General features: G+C 41.8%; 1 non-coding gene across 1 annotated transcript; it reads right to left on the bottom strand.

Moving 5' to 3' along the window:
* Positions 1–3,401: 3,401 nt before the first annotated feature.
* On the bottom strand, positions 3,402–3,475 carry Trnai-aau. Its single transcript has one exon. It is a non-coding gene; the product is annotated as a tRNA-Ile (tRNA).
* Positions 3,476–13,759: the final 10,284 nt, after the last annotated feature.

Raw genomic sequence — 13,759 nt, 5'->3', positions numbered from 1 at the left:
AGTATGACTGTGCGCCGTATGGTGTGTGGGTTGTAATGGAAGAATGTTCATGCTATTGCAACTAAACAATCTTCTTAGGTTTATTGCGGAGGGAATGTCTCTTAGCAGGTCTGTGTTCAAGTCACCCATTACGATGACATGTTCGTATTGACACTGAAGTGAATGTAATTCCGACGGAAAGGAACTCATTGAGCTTATTTTTGGTGGCTTGTACACGACGCCAGTCAAGAACTTCCTACTTTGTATATTTTTTTCAATTAACATGAGTTCAGCCTCTTTTTCTTCAGCAGGGTTTGACGTACATAAGACTTTCGCTTTGAGGTCTGTTCGTATATACGCGCCGACCCCGCCACCTCGCTTTTTTGATCTGTCTGCCCTAAGAAATGTGTACCCTGGGAGATGAATAGTTGCAGAGGATATGTGTGGTTTTAACCACGTTTCGGATAAGAGAAGTACGTAGTAGTTTAGTTGGTTGAAGAGGAGGCTAAGTTCTTCGTAATGTGCAGGTAAAGACTGGATGTTGCAGTGAGCTACTAAAAGTTCTGTCGAGTTCCACTGAGCAGCCTGTAGTAGGGTGGCAGACTGGTTTGTCCCTTTGTTGGGCGCTACCTGCCGCGGAGGGGCACTGGCCGCTGCTTCCGCCAAGTGACATAACACAGGGGTGTCCGAGATTTTGCGCGCCCTGTTTGTGACTCCACGAGTACCGAAAGAAAGGCGACTGCAAGAGATTTCCTGATGTTGCAGGAGTGTAGAAAATGGATTAGTGGTATTCGGTGCAAGGAGAATATGACCAAAATAGTGACGGCTGTGTGTCACTGTGTATCCTCTGTCGTAAGAGGAGAAATGTAATTAGCGTATTTGAAACAGCTTAGGGTGGAAATACGGGAAAGGGGAGTGATTTAAGAGGTCGTTGCTGCCAGCAGAGAGAAGTAAGCTTAATAACTATTAGCTTATCGTAGGAAGCTAGAATTAAATTGAAATTTACTAAAGTGATACTGGTAGTGGTTATCGTAGGAAGCTACAGTTAGATTGAAGTTTGATAAAGTGATACTGATAGTGATTTTTGTTATGAACAATGTAAACCGAAGAGATGGGTGATTAATGAGCTAAAGGAGAGACTAATAATTGCAATGGTACTATTACAGAATGGAAGAGAATAAGCTGAGAAAATGAAAAAAAGGAATTAGCAGTAACTAAAATTAAGTAAACGTTAGAACTACAGGTACAAAAAATAGTAAAAAGTTAATACAGTTACAAAAACGATTAGTTGAAGGTACAAATATGGGTATAATTAAAAAGTTAATACAATTACAAAACAGTATATTTGAGTATAGTGCTGTTACAATTTGCATATGGTGTTTGGCTCGAGTAGCTTCACTTAATACTATTCAGTTCTGTCATGTTTGTGACTGTCTTCTTTCCAGCTGCTGTCTTAATGATTACTCTGCCATCCTGAGTCCACACATTCTGAAGACCGAAATGGGATATGGCACTGTTTAAAAGCTTTAGACTTTCGTGTGTCAGATCTTCCCTTATTGTAAGCCCTGTCCTTGCTAACCTCTTCTTCTGGATAAAGATCTCTGCCCTTTTTCGGTATGAGACAAATTTAACTATTATTGGACGAGGTTTGGTAGCACCTGGTAGTTTTCGTCCCACCCGATGGCTCCTATCAATGTCTGCCTTAGTCACTTCAACGCCTAATTTTTCACGCGCAACCTGTATAAGCAGGTTGTCTGTGTCTTCTTCCTTATTTTCTGCTACTCCAAACAGTCGTAGACTATTTCGCCTCTGGTACTGTTCTAGCTCGTCTGTTGCGGCAGATAGTTTCACTTCCAAATCTCGTACCTTTTTCTCGTATCCAGACACAGACTTTTTTAGTGCTGTAAGTTCGGCAGTATTGGCCTCAACAGTTTCACGCATTTTGGCCAATACTGCTGCCGTTACTGTATCTGATACAGTGCCTGCTATCAGATCGAGATTGTCTTTATCGCGAAGCGCAGCGTTTACCTCGGAGCGGACCAGCTCCGCTATACCGGGAGCCGCGGCCACACCTTCGGCCAAGAGCGAGCCCGCCGCACCCGCTGCATACGCGCTGCTGTTGACTCTTCTGTTTACCATTTCCTCGAAGATATTGGCGCAGCACAGAAAAAAATAGCACTACTGCACAGAACACTGTTGTTTACACAATTTTCACTGGTACTAGACACCACCACCTGCGAGAACACTTTCGAATTCAACTAAATTTCGCGAGTGGAACTTAACACGTGTTGTTACGTTTACTATTAGGGTATATTGATAATTTTTACTTTTTGGACAGTCTGACTGCAACTGAATGAAACACAATTTTCGTGACATACACGTTTCGCATTTATTCTCTGCAAGGCATCTTCAGTGGTAGGTTGCGTGGACGATTTTGTACATAATACGTTTCTCATCCATTTGTGGTGCCGTTCCTCTCCTTATAATTGTCACATTTCACTGCACTAGGAACTGAACACTTCCTTCTGATGCAGTGTTTAGGTTTGTGTTAAACTAGTGCTCAATACTACTTGCTTTAATCCATTTCCCCATGTTTTTAGGTTCAGTCCTTCCGGCTATCTTTTCTGCTGCTTTGTATATACAAGATTTAATTTGATCCCAGTCTTCACTTACTCCACCATGTTTAAAAATTTTAGCTAGGTTGTCTGTTTCATGAGAATAGCGCTTTGCCAGTCCCTCAGTTTTCAGTTTTTCTAGTTCCCATTTAAGTTTTGCTGGCTGCTTCTTCAAACGTTTGAATCTCAGTAAAATTTTCATCAGGACCAAGTTATGATCGCTGCCTATGTTTGCAGATGGATAGCAACTGCAATCTTTTACATGGTTCCCAAAACGTGTTTTCATTAGAATGTAATCAATCTGTTGTCTCTTTCGGTCACCAGGGGCCTTCCATGCGTATCTTCTTCGTTTGTAATGTTGGAAAAGTGTGTTTACAACAACTAATTGGTGCCTCGAGCAGAACTCGATTAGTCGATCTCGTAATTCATTTCTTCTTCCAAGTCCATATTTGCCAACAATTCCTTCCTCCGGTTCTTCACCCACAGCCGCGTTCCAGTCCCCCATGGCACTCAGGTTTTCATCTCCCATAACATTTCTCATCGCATTACTTATTTCTTCTCATATTTCGTCGATGACTGCGTCTTCTTCTTTGGATGTTGGCATGTATATTTGTATTATCACAGTGTCCTTTGGTTTAGTTTCGACTCGTATTATTCGAGAGCTATATTGCACAATTAAGGCAAAAATGGAAGTACCGCTATATTAATTAATAGAACAATTAAGTAATTACGCGTTGTGCTTGGACACAATAATACACCAGCTGAAATAATCAATTTATCACTGAACGAGCAAAAGCTAAAAAATATTGGCCCGTGGGGGGATCGAACCCACGACCTTCGCGTTATTAGCACGACGCTCTAACCAACTGAGCTAACGGGCCGTTGAGAAGACGGTGAAACGTTTTTACTCATAACCATCACGTAATTTGTAATAGTGGATTATAAGTTTTGAAATTGAAAAGGTATTGTGATAACTGTTTGAACAACTCAACTTACTTCCTAGGCAACCATGAAATGCTTATTTTTAATTACCATGAGGACATACGAAATATTTTAAGCACACAGGATCAAAGTACGACGTAACTCTTGTGAGCAGTTCCAAAAAGTAGGGAAAAGATATCTGGCGTATCAGGACATCGTATAGTATGAAGCAGACATTTCAGATTTGTTCCTGTGGCGGTGTAACCAACTCCTTGCCAGATAGTGGGTCAAGACAACTTACACCCAAATTATTTATCAATTCGATAAAATTTGTAATATTTACAATCCAATCCAATATTAAAACAACAGTTTCATCGTTTTTGGTTTGGCTGTGAGAAATGAGATTGCTAATTTAAATGAAAATATCAGTGTCTCCCTCCGTCGCTAGATTGTTATGTTTCACTGCGTGCCCTGCCAATAGAAAAAAAGACTAACAACATCATTACCAGGTGGAAGGTATATTATTTATTAACTGCTTGCGGGAAAGCAGTTCCGATTTGTTGTAGCCGCCTTTGAAGTCTCCAGAAAGTTACGTTGGATGTGTAAGGAATTAAGTTTATGCATTTTGATGTGGATATCGCATACTGCACGATAACAATTTTGCGACTGTCCCAGAAACTGTGATGAAAACAACACTCCGAACAGTCACGGGAATTCACCAAGAGTAAACATATTATTAGAGATCGTTTAAAAATTTACAACGAAAAGTAACCAGAAAAAGTAATTGTAAAGCCACTACGCTGAACAGTAGTGAAGTAATCCTGGACAGCCGCTCGTCACAGTTTGTACGTCAAAGTAAAATATTTGTGCTGAACAGTTGACACGCTTTAACGTCATCCGTATCACTTAAAACGCCTACAAATGGTAATGATTATTTATTGAACTGATAGCCGATAACTAACGCAGTACAAAATAGCTTTAGCGATTTTATAAATTGTACAAGTGCAATTATGTTTTGTGTAGAAGTACAGACAAGAAGACAGTAGCAGCTATTGAAATGTGGAGCTAGAGCTGAACGCTGAAGGTTAGAGGAGTAGATAAAATAACTAAAGAATTACGTAATCGAATAGGGAAAAAAGATGTTTATGCTACAACTATACTTAAAAGAAGGTTTCGGATGTCGATTAACCTGATGCATCAAAGAACAGTGAATCCGATAGTGGAAGAAGGTGTTCGGGTATGTTGGAGAGATTGTAGAACATGTGCGAGTGGACGTGTGTTGCAATAGTGAAGCACAGTTTAAGTACTTGCAAAGGATAGACTATCATGGAGAGTTACATCAAATCAGTCTTCATAGTGGAGACCATAAGGAAATCACTCCAAAAAGTTTCGAACCTTAATAACGGACAGAGGAGTTAAGATGAAGGTTTTCATGCTTCAGGTGTTATACATAGTCTCCCTCAAATTAAGTGCAACTAACAACTTTCATGCAGCCTAGTGAAATTGCCAGAAAAATGTTTCTTTGACATGACGTGAATTTCAGCACTTTGTCGTTTTATGGCAAGTTAGTAAAGATAACAGTAAGTCTGGCCACATAGGGCGATTTTTTTTCCAGAAAAGCACTCTACGCATTTTACATTTCCATCAAGTTGCGGCAGCTGTTCATGCGTCATTGTTTTTGTTAGAGAGCCGAGGTGTAAATGACCAACTTTGCACACACTTTCTCTTTAGAACATTCTGGAGTATTTCTTGAACACTTGACATAGAGATGCTTCTCCACTGCAAGTTGTGAGACAAAGTTGACACACTACGGCCGCACGTTCACCGCTTAACCTCACACCTGATTGCTCGAATGCACATCTGTTGCTTAAAGTAATTAGTTCAAGCTGCAACTTTGGTATTCTTGGAAAATTTTGGACGGATAATGTATGCTTTTGTAGCAGTTATTAATGTTAAAGTGGCTCGTCAGGAGAGAGGATTCATTTCCTGTAAAGGATAAATCATTGTTGAGGATAAAATGTCAATGTGTGTTCATGTCTGTTCTGAAGTAAATACGGATTCTGTCCAGAGCAAGCCGATGGGAAATAAAAGAATAAAATGACGTATGCTCAAGGCAGAATTGTTTACCAAAAAGTAAAATCATTGTATTTGAACACAGATTATAATTTTTTGCATTGTAGAGTCGACGCATCTCGAAGTATTGCATAGTTGAAGTTGGAACTAACGACGTAACTAGGCGTGCGATTGTGATTCTCATTTGATTAGTCTGAAGAAACCACATGCAATGAATCGGCCATGTATGGCAATATGGTTCGTTCGTTTAATCGATAAGCGTGGTTGGTTTTGTTTCGTTTTGATAGAATTTATTCGGGGGCACGAACCGTCGAGTTGGGGGCGAAGTTGCCACTTAAACTTCATATAGAGAATACGGAACATTGACATTCTGCTGTAGTAGTAGAAATTCGTGGAATATTCATAGTAACAGCCACAGTACAGGAGATTTATGACAAAAGTAATCAGACTGACAACACTTCGAGCGATCTGGCAACGCTGTGTTGTTCTACTTGTGTAGACCGTAGCGTTCAACCCTTCCAGATGCTCTGCTCCAGTTTCAGCTCCGTACAGTGTTACGAAAATGGAACAGCGGAACTGAGAGCAAGTTTATGACATCGGTTTGTAGTGAACTTGGAGAATCCGTGACTGTGGCCCGTGAAAAGTTGAAACAGACCCATAGGGAACATTCCTTAGGCCAGTATGACAGACCATATTTCTTTGCCAAAATTGATATGTCAAAGAAATTTGATGATGTAATAGGGAACTGTGAAATCTCGTCTGCCGTCAAATAAATATGATCAGATCTAGGATCTCGCCCTTGATTTGATCATAAAAGCCGTTCGTCTTCTGTTCACTGCAATGTGAGATGTAACTACTTGGAGCGCTGGCGTCGCTACAGCTATTTGACGTCTTTGTAGTGTTTGTAAACGTGGCTTCAAAGTTGGTGTGTTCCTTTGACTAGGGTGGAGGATGAGCTACGAACACAGTGCATGCTATTAATTGTGTGCTGATGTGCCAGTGGAGTATGCTGCAGGCGACTTCACGTCCCCAATCACAGCTACAGCCATCCACCTCTACATCTGGAAACATCCAGGCAGCTTTTCAGCAAGCTGGAGTACAGGAAGTGGTCACACTCTAAAATGAAAAATTCTTTCTTAGCTTTCCATTCTACTTTACTTTTGAAATCTGGATGTCACAAGTTAAAAAGCGCTTCATCTGTTTCGTACTTAATATTAATTTTGTTGTTATTGGAACACTAATTCCATTAATAAAATTATTCAAAAATAAAAATAGTTTTTATTACCCATATAATGTACTAGACATTTATTTACCTTCACATATTCCCCATTCATTGCTTTGTAAATACCTTCACACGTTTCTGGAATTATTTTGGTTAATGTGCAATGTGATATTCCAATGCTGTGCTGTAAACTAGATTAGCTCTCTCCTGTATCTAGAAATCCCAGTGTCACAGTTTGCCCGTCTTCTGCATATATAAAATTTCTCAAGAGAGTATTCTGTTTTGTAATATGAGAAACCACTTTACTGAGCAAGTACTGAAATACATCCATTTGTAAGTAATTTATATATAAGACTTGACATCATCCACTAGCAGCTCTCGTAATAAATTTTGCTGAATGCTTTTAATATTTCGATGTAATATCTATGGCTTCATCTAAGTATGTTTCCTTTTCTTCCACTCCCTTTCTTCCAAATACACAAACAGAGCAATTGTGGTGCTAGCAATTGCAGCGCATAGTAACAGTTGTTGTCAACTGTCTTGAAATTTGATCGCTCAGGGAAAACTTCAGCTTCAAAAATCGACGAAAATGTCGAACGTTTTTGACCGAAAATGTGCACATGCAAAAGGTTGGTGCTAAAATGATGCCCAAAAACCTCACGATTGAGGAGGACAATCGAGGAAAAGTGTGCGCTGATCTTCTTGAGAGAAGTGCCAATGACCACGAATGGTTCAGTCGTGTGAATCCTGGAATCTTGAGTACGGTCCTGAGACAAAGTGAGGAGTGGTAAACTGAGACATCTCCTCGACCGAAAAAAGCTCAAATGAGCAAATAAAAACTCAAAAAAATGCTAAATTGCTTTTCTGACTGTAGGGCTATCATGTAGAAGGAATTTGTTCCTCCAGGTCAAAGTGTCAACCAAGTGTTTTGCAAATGTGTCCGTCGAAGGCTCAGGAAAAGCGTGAATCGAGTGAGACCGCTCATTGCAGAGAGGTGAATGCTGCATCATGCCAAAGCCCCATGTCACACGATCATTTCCATCATGGAATTGTTAACCACAAAAGGCCAGGACTGCGAACGACTCCACCGGTGTTTACCTGCTGAAGGGAACTACTTTGAAGGAGATAATATTGTTGTTTCGTAAAAATAAAAACTTTGTCAGATAAAAAATCAGCCGTGCGACTACTACGGTCGCAGGTTCGAATCCTGCCTCGGGCATGGATGTGTGTGATGTCCTTAGTTAGGTTTAAGTAGTTCTAAGTCTATGGGACTGATGACCTCAGATGTTTGGTCCCATAGTGCTCAGAGGCATTTGAACCATTTTGAATTCTGATAAACTCTTTGAGTTGTTCTCTCTATCCGCGGTTTCATCCAAAAATATTTCAATTTCCCTTTCTTCTCAAGCAATGTGCTTGCCACCAACATTAAATCAAATGCTGTTGTACAGGTGATTAACTGTTCGCCATTAATTCCCGAGCAACAATGACGAAACGAAAAATTTTACGATAATGTAGCTCCAGTGAATTAGTTTGGTCATAAAAGTTTGACAAAGATTTTGTGAAAAACAGTGACGTATTTGTGACAAATCTTCAATGCGCCATTGCTTAGAATTGCTTTCTCCACACTTCCAGAGCTAAACAGCAGAAACACACTCCCTCGAGGGCGGCCTGGACTCGCAAAGGATCCACGAAAGTGTGACCGTAGAGACATCTATCGGATTGCTCGACAGCCGATGGTTCCCACTGAATCACCGTGGGTACGTCTGTGGCTTTGCCGCTGCCGCTTTTCGCTACGGCCCGTCAGCGCTCCTCCGTAGCTGTATGTGTCAGCCAGTAGACGAGCATTTCCATTTTTTTCTGTTAGTGGGTGAGGCGGTCGTTTGCTGCTTGGGCACGTTTGACTGTAATGTGGGGCTTCGGATGGAGTATGTCAGAGGCTGCTCACTACATTGAACGACCCTGCTGTGTTCCCCTACCGTCATTCTTACCGATCGCCTAAGCGTACCTTCTAAATGTAGCCTGTCCCCCAGAAGTCTCTAGTCGCGGGTAGGACCTCACCATGCAGTCTTAAATAGCGTCATACTTCGTTAAGTATCTCGAACGGCAGACAGGTTGTATGCCTAGCGTACGAAATTTTCCCGTCGCTAACTGCACCATCCCCGTGTTTAAACTTCTGGATTCCGCCATTTACAGTCACACGCCTCAGATTTCGGGTCTGAGTTATAAGAAAAGACTGCACTGTAATGGGCTGGCATGGGGCAAGCAAGGGACGTGGTGCGATAAATTTCCCCATTCAGCTACCTGCGTTCGCACAGTAGGAAGGCATGACTGCATGAGGTGTTTCCAGGCAGCCAGCCAGCTAAGTAATTACTTACAATTCCCAATACGCATCCCTCCTCTTCTCATTGTGCATCCTGTAGCTTCTGAATGGTTTTGAATTTAAAAGTTCATGTCTTACTGCCGCCAGTTAAAACTAGTATTTCACTCAGCTCGAAAACGTCCTATTTCAAACTATCAAAACTTAATTCTGAAAACCCTGCTTAGTTTATTAGAAAAGCTCCAGGATATTTTTACGCTTCTGTTCATATATTTTGTGTTCTCCTTGTCGTTTACTTCTCGCTTTCTGTGTAAACATTGCAGAACTTTCGTTCAGCCTCATGCCGCAGTTAATTTTCTTGAGCTCCTCATCTTTTGCAAAAATTACGCTCATGCTTTTACGTCAGACCTGACTTTCTGCTTCATTATGTTTCCAGCGGTGCTCCAGGAGTAGTTTATTAGGTCACAGTATCAGTGGCATTTGCACGTAAGTAAATCCTTCAAAACCCTTACGATTTTCCCTCAAATATTTAATTAATACGATCTCTCAAATACGCCTACACCTAGAAGAAAATTATTGCACACCTTTTGAACCTTTTCGTAACTTTACAGTTACAGTGGCAGGACCTACTCAGAACACGATTTCAAAGTCCATGGAATTCGTATACCTAACATTAAAAATTATAATACAACACACGTTTCCACCTGCTATCGAACAACGTATATAAACCTGTTAACAGAATAACAGATTTTATTTTTTAAAATCACTTTACATGTTTCGCATTTCAGTAAAAAAAAAACACATTTTGGTATTTTTCAAGGCTTGTGTTTTCACGAGTCTCTTTATTTTGTGACTGCCCCCTCAAACTGAGTTCGTTAGTGCTGGCTTTTTGCAGTTTAGTACATTAGTTTAGCTTTTTGTGAAAAGAGAAACGCTGCGTGTATGTATACAAAACAAACGGTAATCAGAAAACATGTGGATACAATAAGGAGCTTAATTACACAAAAGAATAGAAAAATAATAACAATAGTAATCTCTTGTCACTTAATCCTAGTTTGACTATAGTGGTATTTTACATTATGTATGTTTTCTTTTTGAGACCGTATAGTAACGGAAGTTAATGTTCTGTGCATTGTTTGTATTGGTTTGCTAGCACATGGAGGCGGGATATTTCCTGGTTGACACTATATATGATTGAGAATCTTTCTCAGTTTAATATGGTGTGCTATTTTAACTACTTACATAATATGTCTAAACAAGGGGAAGCAAGAAAACACATAATCTTAGGTCGCGTAAGAAGAAGGAAAGGCACACTCAAAACTAGCGAGGAGGAGGATTGAAATTTAAGTTTTAAGGTTTGGTTTTCCTGTTACTCGTGGTTATGTTTAGTCGAGCGACCTTTTACAAGTATACACATTTCATCTATAGAAAGGGGAGAGAGAGAGAGAGAGAGAGAGAGAGAGAGAGAGAGAGAGAGAGAGAGAGAGAGAGAGATCGTGCTACATATAGACAAAGTGAGTAAGAACTGACACATTGGGGTGCAATGGACGAAGCAAAATATAGAACAAATTTGATAAAAGTGAGAAGCAAGAGTAGGAAAGACAGGGCAGAGGAGGAGGGAGGCAGTCGTGGTGAAAGAGAAGCTACATTTAAACACGTAAACACTAACTGATTTCAGTTCTGGGAAATAATTTTCAGTGCTCAGCTATTTGGCAAACGCTGTGTTTGCACACGAGTGATAAGACACACCGATGGTGCTACAAGAAGAGCTTTGCGTGCGAGAAACATTAAAAAAAAATACACATTTCACTGTCACTTTCTTGCACTTTTAGACATACGTCGCAATTTTTGATGCTTGTGAGGTGTGGGAGGGGTGGAGGGCGTCGACGACAGCGGCAACTAGGGCATGTTGGGGTGGGTAGCAACGGAGGCGGTCACGTGACGTTTCGGCAGGCGTCCTTGAACTCCTCTCCAGGAGTCAAAGCTCGTGCGCTTTTGTCTGGGGAACAGTTTCGCTTCAGGGGCGGTAAGTACCATAATGTATGTTGCGTGGGTCGCTCCTGTTTATGTGGGCCACCACTTTTTCTTTTTTTTTCATGTCGTCTATATATTATATTATTGCTTGTCCCGCATAGGAACCGGTGCTCTGTAGTGTCCTCTTCGTTGCAGATTTTGCAGTTGTGCGATTCTTTAATATAGAATAGGGCCAGCCTCTCATTCGTTAGTACGGTGGTGTGCACGACCTTGTACCACGTGGGTTTGACGTGTTCTGTTATTGCCCGTTCTGTGATGTTTTTCCAGACTACTGGCCAGTCGTGATCTGGAAATTTTGTCTCTATTTTTGCTTTGCTTGTGTGCCCTCTCACTGCGCCGTAGTTTTCTTTCGCCGTCCTTAGTTGTTGGTTAGCCACAGTGGTGAATGCGTAGCTCTCATCGACTGTCAGTTGCCTGATGTGACGCATATTGAAGGGGATATGGCTGGTGTCTAGTAGCCCTTCCTTTCACTGTGACCTGTAGGTGTTTATTAGGCAGGCCGTGGTATTGTTTGCGTTCTTGTCTTCCATTTGGATTGTTCCGTGGAACAACAGTGCTGTACAGGTTTTCACTTCGACGAATCTCAGCCCTCCTTCGCCAGCGATCACGCCACCTGTGAGACTTTGTAGATCTCCCGCCTCCACAACAGGTAGTTGACTGCCCTTGGATCGCTCTTGCAATTTCTGTTGATGCCCGTATTATCTGTGCCATATACCACGTTTTCGACAGGATCGTCCTGTTGATACGCCAGTTTTGTACCGACATCTTTAGTGAACTTTTTTATTTCTATCCCGAGTGTTTTATGGATGTCAGTTATTTAGCACAACTACCTGTTGGTTTTTAAAACTCCCATTGCCATTGGAGAGCAGCATTGTTTTTCAATGATTGATCCTTGCTCCTGATGCGTTTTGGAACGTTTTATAATTGGCTCAATTTTGTCGATGTTCTCACTGTTGATGAAAATTCCATCATCGGCGTAGGCTATGTATGCGGTTGTTTGTGGTTCTGTTGGGTACCATTTAAGCTGGCTGCCCGTTACCGCAGGAATGGGTCACGTACTGCCGCGAAAAGGGCCAAGGACAGCGGCCAGCCTTGTCTCTATGACTTCCGTAATTTAATTCTTCTTGCTGTCCTTCCAGTTATGGATAGTATCGATGTGTCGTTCGTTAGGAAACTTCTTATGATTTTAGTAAATTTGCGGCCAAATCCTAGTTTTGTCAACGTTTGCAGTAGGTACAGGCGGCTGATCCTGCCGAAAGCCATGTGAAAGTCAACAGAAATTATTGCTACGATCGCTCTGGTGGTTGCGGCTTACGCAATGACATCTCTGTATGCGCAGGCGGCATCGAAAATGCTCCTGCCTAGCAGTGCACACGTTTACCACGGCATAATGGTCCTCATTAATGCTGTGTCCATTTCAGATTTCGTTTACTATTTCGGTTAAGAAACCACCCAATAGGCCCATAATTGGCTGTAGAATTTCGTGGGAATGTCTCGGCGCCTGGTGCTCTGGGTTTTACGCTGCCTTCGAGGATGGCTCTCACCTCATCCTCAGTAACACTTTCGGTCGGTATCGCCTGGTCTGCATTGCTCAGGATTCGACGTGTTTTTAGTTGGGTAACGGTCGTGTAGGCATCGTCCGTCTCTTCGCTTCGTTAAAGTGATTTTCTACATGGTGTAGGGTTTCTTGTTTAGTCGACATTTTGCTTCCGTGGTGGTCGCGCAGTTCAGTGATGATTTTGCTGCTTGACCTTTTGCGTTTTTCTGTGTAAGTGGTACAGTGTGGCAGGCTCAGCTTCGCTGACACAGTATTACTGACTACAAGTAATGACGACGCCGGCCGCGGTGGCCAAGCGGTTAAAGGCGCTACAGTCTGGCACCGCGCGGCCGCTACGGTCGCAGGTTCGAATCCTGCCTCGGGCATGGACGTGTGTGATGTCCTTCGGTTAGTTAGGTTTAAGTAGTTCTAAGTTCTAGGGGACTGATGACCTTAGAAGTTAAGTCCCATAGTGCTCAGAGCCATTTGAACAAGCAATGACGCCTTTGTCACGGGATGTCAAACATCTTTCAGCCGTCTAGTTTCCAAACTTATTTTATTTGGCTACCAGTTTCAGCGCATGACTACGCCATCTTCAGGCCCCTGATCGATATGTAGGAAGATTCTACCTCGGTTCTGATCAAAACAGGGGCCAGCAATACAGGTATTAGTAGATTTTCGCTATAGCGGACACTTCATGTATCATCTGAACAGTCGGCAAATGATGGTTGAAGTGATCGCTATAGCGAAAACCTACGAATACCAGTATTGCTGGCCCCTGTTTTGATCAGAACTGAGGTAGAATCTTCTTACACGTCAGTCAGGACCCTTAAGATGGCGTAGTAAAACTCTGAAACTAGCAGCCAAATAAAATAAGTTTGGAAACTAGACGGCTGAAAGGTGTTCAATTTGACATCCTGTATCAAACAGCCGAGTGCCGTAACCATCTCTAAAAAGATGGACATACAGAGACTTTCATTCGCTGTCGTTTGATGTCGAGGAGGCGTGCCTTTAATCCTTTCACGCATGTCAGGTACTGGGGGTTGTGTGCAGGTGCGTTC

This window comes from Schistocerca americana, chromosome 8, assembly GCF_021461395.2.
Source record: "Schistocerca americana isolate TAMUIC-IGC-003095 chromosome 8, iqSchAmer2.1, whole genome shotgun sequence".
Lineage (NCBI taxonomy): Eukaryota > Metazoa > Arthropoda > Insecta > Orthoptera > Acrididae > Schistocerca > Schistocerca americana.
This window is presented reverse-complemented; position numbering and strand designations above follow the sequence as displayed.